This window comes from Penaeus vannamei, chromosome 17, assembly GCF_042767895.1.
Source record: "Penaeus vannamei isolate JL-2024 chromosome 17, ASM4276789v1, whole genome shotgun sequence".
Lineage (NCBI taxonomy): Eukaryota > Metazoa > Arthropoda > Malacostraca > Decapoda > Penaeidae > Penaeus > Penaeus vannamei.
The window spans coordinates 5,260,555-5,265,554 of NC_091565.1; the positions used below are offsets into that span (position 1 = coordinate 5,260,555).

General features: G+C 36.7%; 1 protein-coding gene across 5 annotated transcripts in view; it reads left to right on the forward strand.

Moving 5' to 3' along the window:
- Positions 1-76, forward strand: part of LOC113821072 (dual specificity mitogen-activated protein kinase kinase 4) — a 29,937-nt gene extending 29,861 nt beyond the window's left edge. For all 5 annotated transcript variants that reach the window (XM_070131793.1, XM_070131789.1, XM_070131791.1 and 2 more), the window contains one exon: positions 1-76. This exon is cut by the window's left edge and continues 150 nt beyond it. The gene's annotated coding sequence lies outside the window, so the exon portion shown is untranslated.
- The last annotated feature ends 4,924 nt before the right edge of the window (positions 77-5,000 follow it).

Consider the following 5,000-nt stretch of genomic DNA (forward strand, 5'->3'; position numbering starts at 1 on the left):
GTGGCACTGTGTGGCAGCAACAATGGTCTGGTTTACTGATTGACTGTGATGTGACACCCAGTGTATGTAAAACAAAGGAGAAGTTTTTTCAGTGATAAGATATGTGTAGAAGTTTCTCAAAAAAAAAAAATGGGTGCAGATATGAGCCTTATACATAGGTAAGAAAATGGGATTACATTGGGTTATAAGAGGAGACTCGTGCAGGTAGTTGTGTTGTCGTCGCAGAGTAGTTGGCTGGAATAGTTTTAGAAGCTGTTACGAATAGCATTTCTGATGCAGAGTTCTCTACTGAATAAGGGGAATGGTCACCAGAAGAGGAACCAGCAGAAGTGACTTTTAAAATCAGAATTTGCCATTACCACTGGTACATTATTGTAGTGAACCTGATTGTTCCATTTTTAAGAATTTAAAAAAAAAAGAAAAAAGTAACATAGACTCAAATTAATAGTATCATAACACTCATTTAGGTTTTAAAATATTTAGAAAGAAGCCTATTTTAGTGCCATTGTTATATAGTGTGACTATGATTAAAAATGAAAAAATATTTATTTATGATATAGGGTGTTGAATTGAAGATCCCTAGGGTGATTATAACAGATTTTTTGGTAAGAAAGAGAACTCCTTCAAATAGGCTTTGATTGCTTGGCTGTGGTTCTTGGAGTGTTCCTAAATGACATTTGAAACTGCTTGCTTCGTGGTTGCAAATCAAAATGCCCAGATGGAGGTGTCAGAGCCACCTGGTGGAAGGGGATGTAAGAAAGCTGCAGAAAGTTGCAAAACAGGACACATTCATGTGGCACAGCACATGTGATTGTTTGTTCACTATTTCATAGTTTAAAAGTATTCAGTACCATTATCAATGGTATCATCAAAATGTGTAAATAGATATACATTTTTACATTCCCAGTGATAAAAAAAAAACTTTTAAAGATAACCTCAAGAAAAAAATCTGTTGTTTTTTGACACTCGCAACAACCACCAGCACCCGAGCTCAGCGATCAAAGTAATTTTAGCAAAAGTTCTGTGATTCTGCCTGCGAGTTGCACCTCACTTGTATGTAGTAAAGAGGGGGTCCTTGCCATAGTATTATTTTGAAACCTTACAGTTCGAAACAGTTTTGTCTTTTTATTGAAAGTTTAATGTCTATTTTTTCATAATGAAAGTAATAATGGGGTGACTTCTCTACAACAGCAAGACATTGATTGCAGATTGGGAAACTGTTATGAATTTAAGTAAGGTTTCTCTATCTTTTGAGTGGTGCTTGGAAGTCAGCTTAGAGCTGCACTAGGAACTAATCATTGTTTCATAGACTCAATATATTGTAGCCCTTGAGGGTGATGCAATAATTGTAAATAGGCTAAAAACCAGTGTAATTTCTTTTTGCATCTTGGAATGTTCACTTGTATTCAAGGCATAAATGTACTTGTGCGACCCAAAGCGCCATATGTTGTGACTGTGAAGCAATGAAACCAGCCTTCTCATCGTCAGTACCTGAAGCTTAAAGACTTATGGTGAAGAATATGTTATCAGCTGATGGTGGACATTGACAAGATATACTCACAGGGAGACAGGACAGTTGGGTCACCTGAGTGTTTCTGCTAGATTTGTTTTTCATTATGTCTCCTCTTCTCACCCCTTTCTTACACTTTCTGCACCACACACATCATCCCAGTTTACACTGCCTTACTGCAACCTGCTTCATCCTAACTTCATGCTACATCACCCAGCCATGCTATGATACCTTTGTATTCTTGAGAGTAATACAACTATATTACTCATCTGTTATACACACAGCCATGCTCCCTGCTTTCTGCTTCATGATTTTCTTCATCACCCCACAGTGCTTTGCCATTCCCTTTTCTCATTACATGCACCACAGCAGCACTTTCTATAGCTCCTTACAACATTAGACAGTACTTAACACAAACTCCATCTTAGTGTATTGCTCATCATATCATCCTCTACAAAGACAAGATGACATACTGTAGTGCAACTTATGTCAGAAGAACTCTTTTTTTTTTCTTCTTCTTCTTTTTATAACACACACATACACACAGCTCCACCAATGCTCACATCTTGTCCGTTTGAGTAAAGCTTTTAAGATTCATCATCATAGTCCATGTAGTAAATACTAATTCGGGGAAATGACAAGTCCAGCGTATGATAGTTTTACTGAACACATTTCAATATTGTTTGAATCCACTACTATTTCATTTTTGTTTTTGTTATCTCTTAAAGAGTAGAATTTGCCAATGTAATTTTGTTTTGGAGATATTGGAATATATGTCTACACATCATTAGCCACTTCACCAACAAGAAACATTTCTAGGAGTTATTATAAGTAACAAGCAAGCCACCACTAAAGGCCATCATCTTTTCCTATTACCAATGTACTGCCTCATTCCTACCCACTGCAAAACTATTTTCCAAGTTCCCTCTCTGTTGGCAGTTCCTTCAGTGCCTGAATTCACCTAGAGAGTTAGTCTCACACAAAACTATATTCATAGCTGTACACACTTAAATATTTGTACTGTATTTGTCAGTATGTAGGAGGAAATTTTTGGAATATTTTTGCTTCCTTTGGAGAGACTTGTGCCTGTTTTCATCTTAGACCCAAGTTGCTGGATGATGTTGAAGTGGTATGTTAGGAGAATGGACTATGTATCTTACATATTTGCACTGACCTGACTTCAGTACATTAAATACCAGCTGACTAAAGATTAATGTTCCATTTACTCACACACTAGTATATTTTTTACATAGGTAATAAGATCTAAAAGACACTTGTATATTATTTTCTTTTTTTTCTTAAGTATGTCAGTGATCCAGTTGATGGTGCTTGGCATATTTCAGTTTTCTTCTCTCTTTAGTATCCAGTGGGTTCTCTTTATTAAAAAAGGCATGCATAATGTGATGCTGTTATCTGTGCACTAAAAATCTATTTATCTGTTATTTTCATTCTCTCTCCTCCCCCTTTCCCTGCCCCCCCCCACCTGTCTCTCTCTCTCTCTCTCTCTCTCTCTCTCTCTCTCTCTCTCTCTCTCTCTCTCTCTCTCTCTCTATCTCTCTCTCTCTCTCTCTCTCTCTCTCTCTCTCTCTCTCCCCCTTCCCCCCCTCTTCCCCTTCCCCCCCTCTTCCCCTTCCCCCCCTCTTCCCCTTCCCCCTCTTCCCCTTCCCCCTCTCCCCTTTCCCCCTCTCCCCCTTCCCCCTCCCTCCCTTCCTCACTCCCTCCCTCTTTCTTTCTCTCTCCTCACGTCTCCTCTTTCTCTCCTCTCCTCTTTAGATGTTTATTAGAAGTCTCAAGTAGAGGAGGAGCTACTTGTATGTAATCATACATACCAACCTTAGATATGTGGAGTGGAGTTGGTGTTTAGGTAGCAGGGCAACTGAACTTCATGTAAAGGTCTTTTCTAGGACACTGAGATGACTGAAAGCAGCTTGCTTGGTCTTCTTTGAGATCGAAGAGGAAAAATAAGTTAGCATTTTTTTATGGTCATCTTTTTATTATCCCTATTCTTATAGTTATGTATATATTATCTTTTCTGATTTTTGTCCTCTGGATCTTTGATTAATGGATTCTACATTTTCTGTAATTCGTTTAAATTCATTAAAATTTTCTTTTAACATAAAAAAGGTCAAATTAGTTAATAGAGATTGCAGAATCAACATAATTTTAAGTACTGTTTTGCTTCTGTTAAGATCTTGTTCAGTAGCATCAGAATGTCTTATTAGGTTCTGTGTGATTTGTTTTGCATATCAGTTATTGACCATGCAAAGGCTGTACTTTACATTCACCTATTCTCCTGCTCTAATGTATGAGTTTTTATCTGCACTACTTGTCTGCATCCGCATGTGTATATACACATACATTCAAAAACAGGCTGACACATAGACCTCACACACAGGTACACAGATCAGTACACAAACAGAGACTAATGGTCATATACAAAAAGAAATTGTAACACAAATCAGTTTTTGACACAGTTTTCTTATGCTAGATATTTCACGATTGTAGGAAGTCTTAACATAGCTTTAAGCTTGTCAGTTTCAAAAATACAATGTTCTTATCCTCTTGCCTTATTTTGGGATAGTTGATTTTTTAAGGCATTATTCTTTAGTAGAGGATTTTGTGCTTCAAAGAATGGATTCCTTAGTTCCTTTAAGCATAAACCATTAGTCACACATGCATGATTGCATGTACACAGCAATGTATTTGCATATTGACTTGTATGTGCAAACAGGCTTGTACATTCACATACATAAGCATACACACAGGCGCATGCACCCAGACATACACGGACATACACATATTTCGGATATGTAAAATCGAGATATCCATAAACAGCGTGAATGCTAATGCATTTTCTACTGATGAGAATAGTAACCAACACTGCAGCCTCAACATGCAACATGTTTGGGATTGATCAAGTGAAGGTGTCTAAAGGTAGGAGGCAATTGATTTCAAAAGGCTATGGTGTGGTAGTTTGATTCTAGTAGAAAATGCACGTAGTCTTGTGATTTTGAAGACGTTAAGGCACAGATTAGGGTAACGGAACCCAGGAACTTCAGGTACGAAACAGAAGTCTCTTGATTTGATAATGTCAATACAAATAGCATGCATAGCCGTTTGTGAGAGACACTGATAATTTGATGACCTCCTTTGTTCACAATTTGATTAGTTTTTCCAAGAAGAAAATTTACAGTAATGCTAGTTTCTCCCTTTTTTTTTTCTTCTTCTTTCTTTAATCTGCTTCCTCCACCTTATTTGGTATGATTTCCATAGTTTTTCCCTCTTTGTGGCCTTTGTTATTATCAATATTTTTATTAGTATTGTTAATGTTATTAATACTTTGTGGTGATAGTATTGATTTTCAATATTATGATCATCATCATTGTAGCTTAACCATCAAGATTGGTTGTAGATGTCATTAACTTTTGTAAGAAAGATGTTCACAATAATTGTTATTAATGTCATTATGGTTATTATTATTATTATTATT